This window comes from Tamandua tetradactyla, chromosome 12, assembly GCF_023851605.1.
Source record: "Tamandua tetradactyla isolate mTamTet1 chromosome 12, mTamTet1.pri, whole genome shotgun sequence".
Taxonomy (NCBI): domain Eukaryota; kingdom Metazoa; phylum Chordata; class Mammalia; order Pilosa; family Myrmecophagidae; genus Tamandua; species Tamandua tetradactyla.
Window position 1 is genome coordinate 101,879,890 of NC_135338.1, and position 19,393 is coordinate 101,899,282.

Below are 19,393 nucleotides of genomic sequence, written 5' to 3' on the forward strand. Positions count from 1 at the left end.
TTAAGTGCATAAAACTCAAACTCTAAGTAGCTGTGTGATGAGGGCGGGAAGGTCAGGAAGCTCATGCGTGTCTCAGGGGCAGGGCAGCTGCCTGCTCCTCCACTCGCACTGTGTGCTGTGCAGAGGGGCAGGGCAGAAACGAGCCTACCCAGAGCCTCTGCTCTGTCCCAGGGCTGCAGATTCCATGGCCCCCCATGCAGGTGGCAGGGGTCCCGTGCTGGGAAGGTCCCCCTCAAAGACAGAGCACGGTCAGGGTGCAGCGAGCTCATCTGCTGCTTCCACCAGCTGTCCATCGTCGTCGTCGCAGTGCCCAGAAGTCCAGTCCACGTGAGGCACTCACCTGCATCTCCACCCGGGTCAAACCAGCCCTTGGGTTCAGAATCTGCAGTGTCGCCCACAGGGACAGTGTGCACGTGTGCGGAGAAAGCAGAGCACTGGCACGAGCCTCGGCGCCGGCTGCTCAGCCATCGGAGGGGCAGAGCAGGCCTCATCAATGACCAAAGCAAAAGGAGAGGCTGCCTCGCATGGAGAAGGAGTCAGCTGCCGGTGTGCAGGCCGCGTGGGAATGGCCACTGCATGCTGTCACTCAGCTTACAGCCACGCTCACAGCCACGGTCACAGCCACAGAGCCCATGTTGCAGAGAAACCAGAGAACACAATCCAGCAGTTGTTGGTGAGAAGGTCCTGAAGATTTGAACTTACACTGGAATACAAAATCCTCTGGCCACCTGCAAACTAGAAATTGGGCTCTTATTTTTCCTGTCATCAGGAATGTAGAGAAATGCATCTTCCATGGACATTTTAATCCTGCATGTCACTGAAAGAATAGCTCTTTGTTTTCATTTGGATAATGACTCTGACCATTTATCTCCACGGTAGTTTCTGTGGCTGAAAAGCCTTGAGTAAGATTTACAAGTATCATTCTTTTAAGATCAGGTTCATTTTAGGTGCGTGCAGAGGGCTTTTTATACCAAAACATGGAGAAACTTAGGGACACTAAGATGTTTCCAGTATTGATGCTGCGTGCTTTAACCTTGTGGTTTGCTTTTCTTGGGTACGCACAGACAGCTTTCCTTGGCAGCAGGACTTCTTGTGATGATGCCCCTCAGGGCACAGCTAGTACCACAACCTGAACGATTCTTAATCACCGTGACTGCGTGGGGTTCTCACGGACAGGACTACAGATTAGCTAGCATATATGTTATTTGTATCCACTGCTTATGTATGAATTACATGTCACAGGAGAGTGTGTGCTGATGAGAGCCTGAGTTTGTGTGTTTAAAACATTTTGAGCGAGGGAAGGAAAAGCTGTATGCATTTCATCACTGACTGCGGGTCACGTCCAGTGGTCTGTGTGTACAACACGAGAATGATCTAAAGTAATCGTGCTGTATTTATGTTTACCCTCCAGTCTTCAATGAAATAAAAAGGAAAACCAAAAAAAGGTAATGAGGTAGAGAGCAACTGGAGAACATGCTGCCCTGAAACATTTTTTTCATTTCTCTTAAATTTGCATTGATACTAAGTTCACTTCTGAAACACATTCTTCTTATAGCAGTCATTATTATTTTTATTGTATCACTAGCAATCCCTGACAATTGCGCATTATTTACAGTTGGCAAAGAACTCTCACATATAGGAACAACATCAGAGATGTTGTGCACATATGGTTAATATGGACAGAGATGTTGTATACATGTGGTTAATATGGACAGAGATGTGCACATGTGGTTAATATGGACAGAGATGTGCACATGTGGTTAATATGGACAGAGATGTGCACATGTGGTTAATATGGACAGAGATGTGCACATGTGGTTAATATGGACAGAGATGTGCACATGTGGTTAATATGGACAGAGATGTGCACATGTGGTTAATATGGACAGAGATGTGCACATGTGGTTAATATGGACAGAGATGTTGTATACATGTGGTTAATATGGACAGAGATGTTGTATACATGTGGTTAATATGGACAGAGATGTTGTATACATGTGGTTAATATGGACAGAGATGTGCACATGTGGTTAATATGGACAGAGATGTGCACATGTGGTTAATATGGACAGAGATGTGCACATGTGGTTAATATGGACAGAGATGTACACATGTGGTTAATATGGACAGAGATGTGCACATGTGGTTAATATGGACAGAGATGTGCACATGTGGTTAATATGGACAGAGATGTGCACATGTGGTTAATATGGACAGAGATGTTGTGCACATGTGGTTAATATGGACAGAGATGTGCACATGTGGTTAATATGGACAGAGATGTTGTATGCATATGGTTAATACGGACAGCCCTGCACATAGGCAGGGCTATATAAATGGCTATTATTATTATACAATTAGTGGGTATCCTAGTTTGCTAGCTGCCAGGATGTGATATACCAGAAATGGAATGGTTTTTAAAAGAGAAATTTAATAAATTGCTAGTTTACTGTTCTAAAGCTGGGGAATTGTCCAAATTAAAACAAGTCTATAGAAATGCCCAATCTAAGGCATCCAGGGAAATATGATTTGGTTCAAGAAGGCCGGTGAAGTTCAGGGTTCCTCCCTCAAGTGGAAGGGCACATGGCGATTGTGGCAACGTCTGCTAGCTTCCTCTCCAGGCCTCTTGTTCCACGAAGCTCCCTGGGAAACGTGCTCCTTCATCCCCAAAGGTCACTGGCTGGTGGACTCTGTGATTCTCTCCTCCTTCGCAAAAGGAACTCTCCCCAAAATGTCTCCTCTTTTATAGGGTCCCAGTAAACTAATCAAGGCCCTCATAGAATAGACTTGTCTCCATCTAATCAAGTTTATTACTCACAATTGATTGAGCCACATCTCCATGGAGATGACCTAATCAAGTTTCCAACCTACGGTACTGAATAGGGATTAGAAGAAACCACTGCTCTCACAAGACTGATTAGATTTAAGGTATGGCTTTTCTAGGGCACACAAATCCTTTCAAACTGGCACAGTGAGCCAATATGGAAAGCATCTAGGAAGGCACCTGCAATGCTATGTAAAGTTATTATTTTTATTGTCATTGTATTCCTGTGTGATTGAAATGACCTCTGGTCCCATTTGGATCCGAAAGGCATTTCTCCACCCTCAGTGCAGCATATGCATGTCATTCTGAAGTACGTCCAGTATGAAATTTCCTTCTTCAATGAAAACTTTAAATTTGGAAAGTTAAGCTTTTAATGATCAAGTTGTGTGTCCTATAACTGAATCTTGTTAAACCCTGACATCACATTCCTAATATTAAAAAGTTGCTGCCTTTTGGTCTGTAGGTGATGCATTCAGGCTGCTGAAGGTACTGCCAGTCTTGGTGAAACATGCTTCATAACAGGTCTAACGGGATGCACTGAACAGTGTAACCCAAGTAAGGCACAGCATGAGATGGTTTTGCTTTGTCTGTAATCTTTTCTTTCACACTTGCTGGGTTGTGTCTCTCTTTCCCATCACTTAGAGACTCTTTGGGCAGACCCCTTGGCTCTTCAGTCACTTTGGGGTAACCATGTGGTATTTGGAAGCCCTCTCTACTCTAGGTCATTTTCAACTTCAGCTCCTCACCCATCTCGTCTCCCCTCCCCTGTCCCCACACCAGCCAGTCTGCAGCACTTGTCTCTGATATATGCTCCTCCCTCCTTTCTCTCCCTCTTCTTTTTATTTCCACCTGGGAGAAAACAGATTAGAGGAAAGCGTGAGTGGTGTTTTTATTTATCTCGTGTCATTGTGGAACTCTCACAGCAATGCCTTCTGTGTGGGAGGTGGCTGTGTGTGGGCTCCTGTCTTCTCTGTGGGACTCCAGGGTGGTCACCCCATGAGCATTTTCTTTACCTGGGAGGGTCACTCCAGCTTACTGGTCAGCAGGCTTCTACCCCACCTGCGGCCTCAAGGGCCCCCTTGCCCTCTTGTCCATGCTCAGCCTTCAGCTCCTTCTGCCTGACCAACAGCCCTCTTTGCTGAGGTACCATCAAGGTGATCCAAGCCTGGCCAACTTCCATAGTGTCCAGTTGAAACACAGGAAAGCTGCCCTCCACTGCCCCTTCAGACATGCAAGTGGTGGCCCGCAGCTCCCCCCTATGTACCTTCACATTCCTTCTCTTCCCTTGCTCAAATAGGCACAGGGAGCATAGCTGAGCAAGTCCACTGTCCACACAGAAGTCTAGCCAGGGAAGGAGATGCCCCCTGCCCGTGCTGAGTGTCCAACCCTCTGAGCAACTCTTAGAGAGTTTCTCATTCTGCCTGGAAGGAACAGTCTCCTCTCCCAAAGAAGAGGAGAAAACCCTGGCCCTACACTGCAGCTCTGAAGGTTTCCTTTCCTTCTCAGTCTTGTTCTAACCTAGCCAGCAAGATGTGGTAGCTTCTTTCACCTCTTAACAGCTCCTGGGAAGCTCTTTTTGGAACGTGACACTATTTCATACTTCCTATGTATAACTCAGGGCTTCATCCTAACATTCTCAGAAGACAGAAAAGTCCCATGCACAATTTTGTCACACTTGTATCTTAGGCGACATAAAAAACTTTTTCTTTTCTTATTTCAAAAGTCCTTTCCTTCAGCAGCCAAATGGTTTAACAGAGGAAAACGGTATCCTGTCCTTGTTGCCTGTTTCTTAATACAATATCCTAAAAATAAAACATTCTCTTTTTTCATGATTATACTTAAAATTTTCACAATTTTTATGGACAATGAATCAAGGCTAAGTGGTGTATTCTTCATCAACAATTGCTTTGTATAAAAAATGAACTCTATGGATTGGCATTCCAGCTCTTTTATTTAAGTATCAGTGGCAGTCTTCGTGACATTTCTAGCCTTTTTAGTTTGTTATGCTGAAAACAGAACACACAGACTCTGAAAGCCTAAGTACAGAAGAAGTTCGTTGAGCTAACGCAGCGTGCATGCAGAACAGCTCCAAGGGAGGTTTCAGCCTTTGAGGGCTGGGTTGGGGGAGGCAGCTCATATGGCTGTGGGGACAAAGGGAGGATGTGGGGGCGTGGAGAAGGGTGAGGGATGCAAGAGCTGTGTGAGCTGCCGGGGTGTGTGTCTTTTAATCAGCAACCGGCACAAGCAGGACATTTGTGTAAGGCTATCTGGGGGACATTAGCAGACTTGCTGGCACCAGCTTGACTTGTTTATTACAGTTCTTCTTTCTTAGCAAGGGCAGGGGTCTCTATCGGTACCGCAAGGTGTCTTTGGCATGTCAGCCTGCTTCAGTTGCCCTCTGTTTCTTCTTTTTACTTTCCTGGGTAAAATGGGATTTCACGCAGATCAGGATGGTCAGTCGTGCTATTTACCATTCCAATTTCACAACTTTAAAACCGAGTTTTCAAATCACACACTGCTTTGATGATTAGAACAGAGAACCACCAAGAACATCTTTTCATGAAACACTGCGTATGTGCATCTTCAAATGTATCACTCATATCAGTGATTTAGTTGTGACACAAATAGCTGCTTGTGTACCCATATAATGTCAAAGTGTAATCTTTAAAAAATTCAAACATGACTCACACAAACATTAGAGGCACATGTGTCAATGAGATATTTGACTCATTTGTGAAGGAACTAGCAGATGGACGGGTGGATTTAAAGAGAACTCGGGGGGGGGTTATACAGTTTACGAGGAAAGGAATACTGAGATAAATGTGCTCTGTTATAGACAAAATTAGTTAAGTTTTGCATGTCTATTTGACAAAAAATGTGCAAGTCAGCATGTAACTTCACAGAGTCTTGGCCCTAATCTAAAGAAAAGGACAAGTTAACTCTGCAAATAAACTCACTGCCCAGCCCCCTATGTGGGACCTGATGCCAGGGGTTGGAGCCTTCCTGGCAATGTGGAACGTGACTCCCAGGCATGAGCCTGGCCCAGCCACCATGGGATGGAGACAGCTTTCCTGACCAAAAGAGGGAAAAGAAAATAACGTTTCAGTCTCTAAGAGATTTCAAATAAGGTCAAGAGGTCATTCTGGAGGTTCCTCTTATGCAAGCTTCAGCCAGATACTGCAAAGTACCACAGTATGCCAAGCTCCAACCAACAGTATCCTGAAAGCCCTGGAGAACGCTCTGTGCCCTACCTAAGTTTCTATAAAAGTTCTTCTTGGTAGCTTTTTTCCCCTGAAGATTGAGAGGAAGATGAAATGAGAGGGAGGAGTGTAATGAAGAAATTAGAGTGTGACAAATGACTGTAACTACTGACTCAATATAGAGATGTTTCTGTTTAGTGTCTACTGTTTTAGAATAGCCAAAAGGAAATATCTGAAGTTGTTGAACTGTAACCCAGTAGCACTGGCCTTTGATAATAATTGTAAAACTATATAGCAAAAAAAAAGTCGGTCGCCCATATTTGCGTGGCTCTACTTCTGGGTGTTTTCTTCTGTTCCACTATTTACGTATATTTTTCTGACGATACAATACTGTCTTAGGCAGCCTACCTCTATTGTTACGTCTTAAAATTGGGTAGAGTCCAATACCAGAGGTCAATAAGACAGTGGGGAAAGGGGTATGGGATATTTGGGGTTTTCTTTTTCCTTATTTATTTTTCTGGGAGTAATGCAAATGTTCCAAAATTGATTGTGGCTGCACAACTGTTTGATGATGCTGTGAACCATTGATCGTATGCACCTAGATGGACTAGATGGTATGTGAATGCATCTCAATAAAATTACATTAGAAAAAGGCAAGGCAAGAACAAGTCCATCCCCGGGGAACTGAATGAGCTTTGGGTGGCCTGCTAGGCATGCTCCAGTGCAGTGCACTGAAAGAATAGCTGTCCCCCTTTGCTTAATTTCCACATTTTGGAGAGTTTTCTAAATAACACTATTTATGTCACTGTTATTTTGTGGTGTTCAATAGTATAATCTGATTAAAAGTTGCCATGATTCATTTGGCATTTCTCTAGGTAGACTGTTTGTTCCTGATTTAGGGGCTAGTCATGCTGACTTCTGGGTAGTGGAGTAATTTGTAGATATTTGGTTCTCAAGAGGGTGATGTTACTAGGTGCCTTGCTGGTTTTAGTCATCTCTTATTCTTTTTCTAAGTGAACTTTGAATTTTAGAACACTTTTAGATCTATAGAAAAATTGCAAAGATAGTGCAAAGAATTTCCATATAGCCCAATTTCCCCCATTATTAATACCCAATTTCTCTACTATTAACATCTTACATTAGCATCATAAATTCATCACAGTTAATGAACCAATAAGGAATATTTTTATTAACCAAACTCCATGCTGATGCAGATTTCCTTGGTTTTTACCTTATGTCCTTTTTCTGATCCAGAGCAACACTTCATATTCAGTTAACTTGCCTCGGGGTTCCTGCAGGATGTGACGCTTTCTCAGACTTTCTTGTTGACTTTGGCAGTTTTGAGGAATACCGGCCAGGTATTTTGTAGAGTGTTTCCCATAGAAATTTGATGTTTTCCTCATGACTAGGGTAGGGGTTTCAGGGTTAGGACCACAGGGTGAAGTGTCCTCCTCTTCACATCATGCCAAGGCCTCATGCCATCAGCAGGGCTTACCACTGCTGCTGTCTGATGCAGGTGTGTCAGGTTCACCCTGAAAGGCCTCCCCATTTGCATCCCGCACTTAAGGGAGGGCAGTTGCTGCACACAGCTGCACTTAAGGGGGCAGTTACTGCGCACAGCTGCACTTAAGGGGGCAGTTCAGTTACTGTGCACAGCTACACTTAAAGGAGGGCAGTTACTGCACACAGCTGCACTTAAGGGAGGGCAGTTACTGCACACAGCTGCACTTAAGGGGGGCAGTTACTGTGCACAGCTGCACTTAAGGGAGGGCAGTTACTGCACACAGCTGCACTTAAGGGGGCAGTTACTGTGCACAGCTCCACTTAAGGGGGCAGTTCAGTTACTGTGCACAGCTACACTTAAGGGAGGGCAGTTACTGCACACAGCTGCACTTAAGATAGGGCAGTTACTGCGCACAGCTGCACTTAAGGGGGGCAGTTACTGTACACAGCTGCACTTAAGGGAGGGCAGTTACTGCGCACAGCTGCACTTAAGGGAGGGCAGTTACTGTGCACAGCTACACTTAAGGGAGAGCAGTTACTGCACACAGCTGCACTTAAGGGGGCAGTTCAGTTACTGTGCACAGTTACACTTAAGGGAGGGCAGTTACTGCGCACAGCTGCACTTAAGGGGGCAGTTACTGTGCACAGCTGCACCTAAGGGGCAGTTACTGCACACAGCTTCACTTAAGGTGTGGGGGATTATGTGCTACTTCTTTAGGGCAAAGTCGCTACAGACGTTATTTGGAATTGTTCTGGATGGGCAAGTTCACATCTCTTCTCTCCCATTTATTTATTTAGTCAGTCATTTATTTGTATCATTATGAACTCATGTATATTTATTTTATACTTTGGGCTATAATCCAATCCTACTTTTTAATTTGGTTGTACAAATCCTTCTAGCTTTCCATCAGGAGCTCTTTCACACAGGTTTCTTTGGCATACCACTGTCAGTGTGGGTGCTGTTCATTTGCTTGTGCTTGGTTTGTTTTTTCAGCACTTCCTTATTTTCTGACATGACAAAATGCTTCAGCTTCATCCTGCATATTTTCTGCCAGTTAAAGAATCAGCCATTTCTCAAAGAAGGCCTGGTTCCTTTTACTGGATATGGTATTAGAAACCAAGCTCTACCACTAGATGTGCTGGTTCTGACTGCAGTGTGCCTGCCTGTAAGTCCTCTAGACAGAACGAGCACAGAGCTACATGTGTGTATTATTCTGTGAATTTATGTGTGTGTGTGTGTCTTTATATATATGCATATATATATATGTTTCTATATTACACTAAACATGAGTTTACTTATCTCCAACTCATACCATATAGATTATTGCAGCCTCTTCATTTTCTTAACTGTAACTTCCTACTCCATTTGTCAGAAACCTGGTTTGCCCATCCATCATCCATGTACTACCCCTTCATTTTCTTTACACAGAAATATCTGAATTTTATGCTGAAAAATGCTATGCTCATCTTGGAAAAATAATTTGACTCACCAGAGAGATACCACACTTTGCACTGAAAACTTCACAAACATTTGAAAGACTTCATGCCACCATTTGGGAAATTTTCATCACAGAGAATGTGTTGAGACAATAGATGAATGGATCAATAATATTGATAAAATCTAATTTTCAGGTATTTATTGATATTCTTCCAAAATCACATTTCTTTATCCTCTGCTTATCTGAAATCATCATTCTTGTATCATCATTTATCCCATCATTTGCATACTTATCTACTCTATTTTCACATTTATTACCTATATATATTGCAATTTCTGAACTGTACCATGTTCATTAAATTTTAAATCAATAATTTCATTCTCCAGTAAGTTGCTTTTGATCTAATCTGTTGTGAATTGGGACTACAATACACCAAAACAATTTCATTCTTTTAAAATCAACTTTATCAAGATATCATTTACATATAATAAAATATACCCACTTTAAGTGCATATGGTTTAATGAGTTCTGACAAACGTATACAACCACCACAATCATGATAAGAAATAATTCTTTTATCATCTCATGAAGAACAAGTTCCCTCAAGAAGTAAACAGTAAATTCTTCATAAATCTGTGTTTCCCAGTTCCCAGACTTGCAGGAATCTCTTTCAATCAATTCTTCCTCAAACCCTGGTTTCTGCCATTATAGAGTTAGTTTCATCACAGTAATTTAGAAATGCAAATGAATTAGCAAACATAAACTACAAATGGCAGGAGAGGACACGAGCTGACTAGGACCCTGTTGAATAATAACTGAGATAAACTCCTCAGCACAATTTTGATCCACTTGTACGACTTTTAAAATGTAATAATTAAAAATGCATAGAATTTAAAAATATATAGTTAATCTTACACTTCATATTATAAAACATATTTGAATAGAATTGTTTCATCACTTTTTTCTCTGAAACTACTGGTTTGAAGCTGTTATGTATATTGCGTTCTGGCAATTTTAGCAGACTGATACAGGTTTTGGTACCAGGAGTGGGCTGCTGCAGTTTGCAAATACCGAACAAGTCGGAACAGTTTTTTCATGGGAAAGGGGAAGGTTCTGGAAGAGTTGTGATTATTTTGATAGGAAAGCCCTGGAAAGCTCTGAGGAGACTGTTGGTAGAAATGTGTACTCTAAAGATACCTCTGATGAGGCTCTAGGCAGAAATGATGAACATGTCTTTGCTAACTGGAAGGAAGACATTCTTTGTGGATGGACAGCAGAATGTGAGAGTAATGAACTTGGATTTTTAGCAAAAGAAATTTCCAAACTAAACGTGGAATATGCATTCTTTCAGCTCATAGTAAAATGTGAGAGGAAAGGAATAAGTGGAGAACTGAACTCTTGCATACAAAGGAGCTAAAAATTGATGGTCTAGGAAATTCTGGGCTTTCAGAAAGTGATACTCCAGTGAATAGGGCCCCACATGAGGATTTAACCAAACATGGAACCAGTCAGCCATTTCAGGAGAAGCCAGGATTGGAGATGGAGTTATCCAGGAAGGATTTGTGGAAAATCCTACTGTCTGATGGTTATCACCCCTGCCTATTACATAGAGAACCAACAAGAGTGCCACAGGATCTGTATGAAAGGAACCACTACCAGTCTGGACTAAAAGGGACAGGAAAGGGACACATTGATGGAAAAATGGCTTCAGAGGCAGGACCGTGGAAGCTAAGTTCTGAAGCCAAGAAACCTCAGGCCGGGAGAGCAGCCCCACCCATGCACTTGGAGAGGGTGAGTTTGTCCCAGAAGCAGAGGTTGGGTCTTCTGCCTTGATGCTCAAGAAGGGTTTTGTCACCTCAGGCCTTGGAGAGGGTGGAATGCATAAACAAGCTTAGGGGAAACCTGACTGCCACCCTGTTTTCCTGGAAGGGTTGAGCATGTTCCTGGTAATGGTAGAGAGCCTGGGTGATGCCCTGATGCTTGGAAATGGTGGAGCCGAGATAAACACGGTCCCCCAATGCGCCCCTTTGTTGCAACTCGCCCCAGCATTTGGAGAGAGAGCAAGACCACTACATAGTTCCTTGGAAAGTGTGGGATTGCCAATTTCTAAAACCCTGAGGATGAATGACTCTCATCCTTTGAAATCTAATGGAGTTTCCCCCACAGGTTTTCAGGACTGGTTATGTCCAGTGACCCCTGTTTACCTTTCAATTTTTCTCTGTGGCATTGGAAACATGTATCTTATGACTGTCCATCCTTTGCATATTGGCAGCAGATAACTTATTCTGAGTTTTACAGATCCAGTGCCAGAGGAGAATATTTTGCTTTAGGAAAGACCATGCCTGTAACTGACTTTGGTGATATTTTGTACTGTTTTGGACTTTGTATTGCATTTGTGTTTTTACCAAAATAGTTTAAGGCCTCCTGATATTGTGATGAAATGAATGTATTTTGAATATGGAAAGAACATGTCTTTTTGGAGTCCAGTGGGTAGAACGTACCTTTCTGAAGCTGTTACTTACCCCAGAAAAACCACGTCTTTTTCCAGATCCAATCTTGTGGTGGCAGCCATTTCTTTAATGCTCATTCAAATTGTAGTGTGGAAACCTTATGATTAGATTATCTCCACATAAGTGGTGTGCCCCGCTGTGTATGATCTTTGATTAGATTCCTTCCATGGAGATGCAGCACACCCAAATGTGGGTGTGACCTTTTGATAAGATGGGGATGTGACTCCACTCATTCAAAGTGGGTCTTGCTTAGTTTCCTAGAGTACTTTAAAAGAGAAAACATTTTGGAGAAATTTCATATGCAGATGCCTGGAGAATGGTTGCTTCACAGCTGACCAAGACATGGATGTTTGGAGATGCTTGGAACCCAGCAGATGTAGCCATGTGCTTTCGCATGAGGTGCTAAGCAATCCAGAACCCAGAGTTGTGTCCTAAGTGAAGGCCATAGATGCTGAAAGAGGAAACCACTGGCCTCAGAAGCTGGAAGCAACGGCACCAGAATCAAGGACCATCAGAAACCAGTCATGAGCCTTCACAGCTGAGAGGGGTGTTCCAGACAGCATCAGCCCTTCTTGAGTGAAGATAACCTCTTGTTGGCACCTTAATTTAGACATTTTCATGGCTATAGAACTGTGAACTTGCAATTTAATAAATTCCTTTTATAAAAGCCATTCCATTCCTGGTATATTGCATTCTGGCAGCTTTAGCAAACTAATATACCATCCATGGATGATGTCTTGATAGATCATGAGCAGTATGCCTTGGAGAAATATAACTTTAGGGGGCTTGTGGTTTTAAAAAAGTCAATGGCATGGACTTATCTAATTAAATAGACAAGTGCGGGGAGAAGGAGATGCACATATGTCTTTTTCTAGGGAGAAGATGTAATATTCATCAAATAGATGTCAGGGTGTTTGAGAATTTGGAGGGGGGAGTTAATCTAACACAATCAGTCTCAGATTTCAGTAGAGTTAAGAATCACCTCTTTTAGGTATATGGTATATGTCTGGGATTTTTCTCTGAAAAGTCAGATTTAGTAGGTAGTAAGGCTCAGTGGTCTGAATCCTAAACAAATATCCCAGATGATTCTGATACAAGTGATCTATGACCTCACATTGAAAAATATTACCTCAAATCATTTTCAAGTCCTCTTTTAATCCTAAAAATCCAATTCCATAAGTTTCACACATGACTCAGTCAATTGGGAGTACTTTGATGCTGGGTGATGATTTAAGGGACTTTCTGGCAGATATCCATCACAGGATGAGACCCTGGTCTTGCTCATACTTGAAATGCCTTTTCATGTTAAGAATTGCTCATTCATTTTCAAACAGCTTGTGGATATCTAGGACTACTGTGTGCCTGGGAAGAAAATTGTTGACACGTGGGGATGCTGTTCTCCCCAGGAATAGCATGTCAGCCCATGGTATCAGAACAAGAGAACAAGAGAGCAGAACTGGACAAGAGATTTGTTTTCAGGATGCACAATGAAGACAAGCAGTTCTCTCTCAGACGTAGGTAGCACCCAGCCTAAGGCCAAGGACATGGGAGCTGTGGCACGTGACGAGTTGACTGCTGTTGCATGGAAGCCCTGCCAGAAAGGCTGATTTTAGCCCAAGAAATTATGACAGCTTTTGAAAATCATGTCCAGGGAGAATGTGCCTCACTCTTCTGAGGAGGCTACAGGGAATGGAAAATTCAAACAATTCACTTTGAATGCTGGGACATGTCCAATAAAGCAGTTCATGGTACAAACGATTATGGGGGCCCTTTGATAAGAGTTACCATCCAAAAGAGAGAAAGGGAGCAAGAGAGAACTTGGGAATAGAGTATTGTGAAGGATTTACTATTTATTTTTCAAAGAGCCTGAAATACATCTAAGGTGAGCTGTCATCTAGAAAACATTCACAATGGGCAGAAAAGACGAAGGATACACACTTTCCCACATGATGTCCTTAGAGTATTTCATTGTAAAAGTATATTTTTTGAGTCAACATGCACAGTGATGAGCTGTACAAGACTAACCATTACTCTAAAATTGTCCTACTTTTATTAGTTTTTTTAAATCAAATTATGTTTCCACTTCAATTAGAAAAAAGTAAAACTCCAGGTAATTCATGTACGTAACTTAACAGGCTGAACAGAACTACAGATCTCAAAGAGAAAAAAAAAGGCTGCAATCCTTTGGCCTCCTTTTCACTAAGCCCTAGGTTAGCTGCCATGGGGGGGGGGCGATTCTCCTTCCATGGCCTCGGGAGTGGGTGGGATCCTGAGCTGTCAGATAAGCTGGAATCCATGCAAGAGCCCATTCCTGAGCAGATCACCAAGTGAGGCCCCTCCAGTTTCCTCTCAGCTCCTCTAGTTTCCTCTAGGCTCCTCTATGATCCTCTGGGCTCCTCTTGGAGCCTCTGGGCTTCTCTAGGCCCCTCTAGGCACCTGTAGTTCCCTCTTTTTTCCTCTCGGCTCCTCTGCTTTCCTCTAGGCTCCTCTCTAGTTTCCTCTAGACTCTTCTAGGCTCCTCTAGGACCCTCTAGTTTCCTCTCTGCTCCTCTTGTTTCCTCTAGGCTCCTCTAGTTTCCTCTAGGCTCCTCTAGTTTCCTCTAGGCTTCTCTAGTCTCTCCTAGGTTCCTCTAGGTTCCCTAGTTTTCTCTAGGTGCCTCTAGGATCCTCTAGTCCCCTCTAGGCTTCAGGCCTCCTCCCTTCATGATTATCCCTGCTTCTGTGGCACTCACAGAACCTCAAATTGGCCAAACACAATGAAACCAGAAAACTTGAGGAGATTGAATGCAGGGAGGGAAAAGATTGGCTTTGCCAGTGGATTCTCTTTTTAGACTGGGGTGAGTTGCAAAGGTGAAGAGACACTGAGCATCCAATCGTTGATAGCTATAGTCTTGTCAAAAATAGTTAACCAAGCAAAAATAAATAAAAAGACAAATACCCAAATGATAAAAAGAAATCCAAAATGAAGTCGTATAATTGGCTCATGAACATATAAAGAATTTTTCACCTATTATTAATCAAACAAATGCAAATTTAAACTACAACATAATTCTATTTTCATCCCACAAATTGTCTGAGATTGTGAAGGTTGCTAGCACTGAGTTTCAGGGTCTTGGGTTGGGGAACAAATGTTTACTTTCTTAAAACGCTTAATGAGAGGCAAAGTGCTGCAACCTTTTTAGAGAGCAATTTGTGATTAATATTAAATTTCTTTAAAGTTTCATCCTCTTGAACCAGCAATCCTAGTTTTATGAATTTATTCTTATGAAATTATCATGCACATTTCTAACATTTAACTTTTGATATAAAAATGTCTTTGACAGAGTTTATAAAATGCAATTATATTGAGATATATTCACATACTGTATAATCAGTAGACAATCAGATGTTCAGAGTGTCATCATATAATTGTGCATTCATCACCACAATCAATTTTTGAACATTTTCATTACTCCAAAAAAAAAGATAAAAATAAAAACGAACAACAAAACATCCCATACCCTTATCCTCCCATATTATTTATTTATTTTTGTCTTTATTGCTTTTCTCATCTGTCCATACCCTGGATAAAGAGAGTGTCAGTCACAAGGTTTCACAATCACATGGTCACACCATGAAAGTTTTATAGTCAAACAATCAAATTCAAGAATCAAGGCTACCATATTCCTATTCAACAGTTTCAGGTATTTCCTTCTAGCTATTCTAATACAGTACAAACTAAGAAAGAATATCTATATAATGCATAAGAATAACCTCCAGAATGATTTCTCAATCCTATTTGGAATCTCTCAGCCACTGAAACTTTATTTTGTCTCATTTCTCTCTTCCCCCTGTTAGTCAAGAAGGCTTTCTCAATTCCTTGATGCCATATTCTAGCTCATCCCAGGATTTCTGTCCCACATTTTCAGGGAGATTTACACCCCTGGGAGTCATGTCTGCGGTTTGGCCCAACCGCTAAGCTATCGGGGACCCTCTACTCCTCAGCTTCTCACTGCTTGCTAGACGACACTGCCGCACGCAGAAAAGGGGCTCGAGCCGGGGGTCTGGGTCCAAGGGGCGCACGCAGGAGACCTCACTGCGGGTCTAAAGGACTGAAGGCCGAGTCAATTAAGGCATGAAGCGAGGTAGCTTTATTGTTGGTAGACGCTTATGCCAGGGCTGCCAGTAGCTAAAGACCACGAGGCTTGAAGAGCCCTGGATTATATACAGTTTGAGGAGAGGCGGAGTTAGGGCGTGGCCTCCAGGGGAGGGTAGCCAATCACACAGGGAGGACGGATGAGTGACTGTGACCATAGAGATGCTGTTCCTGAGTGTACCCGTAGCAGAGGATGTTGGGTAGGTGGAGGACTAAGGAGAAGGCCAATAGGGTTAGAGAGACAAGGCTGCATCATCACTAGTCGCCGGTGAGGCTTGTAATTCAGAGGTCTAGAAGAACCGGACGTGCCAAAATGGCGAGGGAGGGAGAGAAAGAGACTAAGCCACCAGGCCAAGAATAAAATTATGCCACAATTCCTCTCTTTTTCTTTTTTAAAGAACACACTTGTGTGACAAGTGGCGGGCATGAACCTTTGCTGGGAGGGGCAGTGATAAGATTCCCCTTGTGTGCAAGGCTCAGGGTTTCAGGGGAAGGGTATGTGCTGAGCCGACCCTTATGCAAATCTCATGTGCCCCAGAAGAGCCAGAGGAGGTCTGTTAGAGTGACCCTCTTCTGCGACTACTTTGTGTCGCACCCAGCGGTGCCCATCTGGTGGACCCAGATGCACGTACTCTGGTAACATGCAGCCCCCGTGGGGGAGTGTGAGGAATGTGGGCAGGCAATGACTGTTATAGCCTAGGGGAAGCAGGAGAGACCGGTCCTCATCTGTCCCCAGCTCGAGGGTGATCAGTCCTCAGGTGAGGCTAAGCCTGCGAGTCAAACCTGGGCTTGTCTGCGTTCCTCCATAGAACAGTCCGGGCGAGAAGGCTGAGCATAACAGCAGCCAAAACTGGGCCTCAGCTCGAGACCGGCGACAGAGAATGAGCAGCCTAGAAACGAGAAATGTTGAGGAGTAGTGCTATAAGTTGCGAGGGCAAGCAATGCTAGCTAACTATACCTGCGCTTGCTGCCGGTTGTCTGCATAAGAGAAAGGGTTTAGAGTTGCTAGAGCAAGAAGTTTTTAGGTATGCGGTGAAGATTTAGTCTCGCAAGGTGAGACGGGGCATAGAATGGTTAGCCGGGATAGGAGTAACACAGATTTTAGGGAAGGGGTACCATCCATTGCAAACAGAGGAGGCAAGTTTACAAGCAGCTTTTACATTTAGAACAATTAAGTCTCTTTGCTGTTGTAAATTGAACACAGCGCTATGCATCAGATGGTTGATATTTTCTTGCGTCTCCAAAGCTTGAGAGGTCGTCTGGGTCACGTTAAGGAGAGTTTCCGCAGTGACAGAGGCTTGAGTGAAGGTCACGGCGGCAACAGTACCAGCTGCTGGCGGCGATGGGCTACGTGTCGCGCTGGGCGAGTTGTTACTGGATTCCTAGAAACAAGACTTAAAAGGAGAACTTATTTTATGCAATTACGGGGGGCTCAAACGCGCTCCCCTTTTCCTCAAAATCATCGGTTGACTGGTAGATAACTCTCGGCAAAACCTGTACTAGGATGCAAAACTGTGAGTTGTTGAAAATACTAGTACTGACACAGGGTGTTAGACCCGTGCTACATGCCCATTTAAGTACAAAGTCCCTGGAAGCCTGCCGGTCCTGGCGAAGGAATTAGGTAGGTGTGTCCTGAGGAATTGAACTCATTGGATGCATTTCTACTATTGCTCATGCAGACACTTTTCCCAGGTTTGTTTGGATCAACAGAGGGAATGTCAAAGTCATCCGCCCCTGCAATTAAGTGACATAAATCAACTACGAAGGAGGGCCACCACTGTCCCATGGGATGCTTACTATCAGTTTTGGTAGCCACGATATCACCATTGGAATTCAGGATTTGCCAAGTTTGTTTTACAGGTTGGTGAGGGTTGGGAGGTTCGGCACCTGCTAAAATCCTTTTAAGATGAAGTCCCAACAGAATACAACCCAGCAGCTGGGGTCCGGCTACCCTGACTGCCTGCATCACTTTGTCCCGCACAGCTATTTTAATTATTCTTTTAATTAAAGGAGAAAAACTAACAGGTTAATATTCCAATCTTTTGGGGCAATTGTTGCTAATATCACTGCCCACACTAGGGCCAGAGGACAAATGAATAAGAACCAATAGTTCATGAGATGTTAGTGATGGGGTAAACCTGTAAGCAGGAGTTCTTCTGGCTCCCGGTCTTTGGCTTTATTTGTAGAGGCCGTTGCTGGCCGGATGGAGCGTGAAGGGATCCAGAGGGGTTGCGCCTCACTTTCTGGAAAGACACAAGCAAAACCGCGCCCCTGCGCTAGGAGCGGGGCGGGACCTGACCAAGTATTTGTGACTGGGTCACGCCAGTAGACTAAGGGGACCACTGAAGGTCGGTTGGCTGGGCCCCAATGCCTGTGCAGGGGTGACAGACCATCTTAGTGGGATGTGTCTGGCTGCCTGACAGAGCTTGTGAGGAGGGTATTTGTTGGAGACCTCCCTGTGGAAGCCAAGCATTAGCGCCTGCATGTCGGGATTAAATTGTAACTGGCACTGTGAAGGCAAATTTTTCTTTGTCCCTGTCATGCAACGGAATAGAAAAGAAACAGTCTTTTATATCTAAGGTGGCTATCCGCAGATGTTTAGCAAGAGCTGCAGGGTGAGGCATGCCAGGCTGAGGGGACCCCATAGGTCGGATATGCTTGTTAATTTCCCTGAGGTCATGAAGAAGTCTAAATTTGGTACCCCCCTTTTTACTGATGATAAAAACTGGAGAATTGTAAGGACTACGTGATGGCTCTATGTGTAGCTTGTGGAATGGAAGCGGCCACTGCTCCACCCAGATAGGCTCCTCTGTGTCCCATTGAAGAGGAGTGGGTGCTGGAGGTGTAACGTGAGCAGTGGCGCAAACTATTGGGGGGGCTGCGAGGTAGTATCGGTCCCTACGTCTGCGGGAATGGCTCGCCCCCAGAGGGCCTGGCCGATGGTGGTTGAGAAACATTCTTGAGGGGGCTGCGTGGTAATATATGCCCCTGAGGCTGCTAGAATGTCTCGCCCCCATAAGATCTGGTCAATGGTGTTTAGAAACAACGGCCTGAAGACACCTCAGTGGCCTTCTTCATCCTCCCATGTAAGGGGAATGGCAGCTCTCGCCGAGGGGGCAGAGCCCGTGGCACCGATTACTGCGGGCCCTGCGGTAGTTGGGCACAGATTCTTCCATTTTGCAGGAAGGCATGAAATTTCTGCTCCCGAGTCCACCGTACCTAGAAGCCAATCGGCTCCGATTTTTAGTTTACGGGTGGGTTTGTTCGGGGTTATAGGAATAGTCCACATTATGGTTTGGGGGTGTTCCTGCTGACACCCCGGGTCTCTTGGGGACGGGGCTGAGACCTGCCCCTTTGGAAGTTTAAAGGTGGGTTAGGTGCGTGGCAATTGCGTGCCCAGTGATAGCCATTGTTACACTTTGGGCAAGGGGTTTTGGGCTTTCTCTCTTGCCAGCGTTTTCCTTCCGGTGGCTTGGCCCCCGTGTCTCTCGGGTCAGGTTGCTTAGGACACTCCCGAGCAAAATGTCCAGACTCACTGCACCGGTAACATTCATTAGTAGCTCTAAGTGCGAGTGCTAGGGAGTCAGCAAGGTCTCTTGCAGAAGGGTTAATGTTGGAACAAGCAAGTACCCAGTCAGAGATGGACTTCTCTCTAACGCCTGCCAGCGCTTGTCTGAAGATGGGATGGGCCCCCTCAAATATGAGTTCCTTAGCCAGTGCATCCTGCCCCTGATGATCATATATTTTGTTTCTGCAAGCCTCTTGTACCCTAGAGACAAAGG

General features: G+C 44.1%; 1 long non-coding RNA gene across 1 annotated transcript in view; it reads left to right on the forward strand.

Annotated features, from left to right (window-relative positions):
* The window catches only part of LOC143652613 (uncharacterized), a 43,826-nt gene that overhangs the window by 2,223 nt on the left and 22,210 nt on the right, over positions 1-19,393 (forward strand). The window lies entirely within an intron of this gene.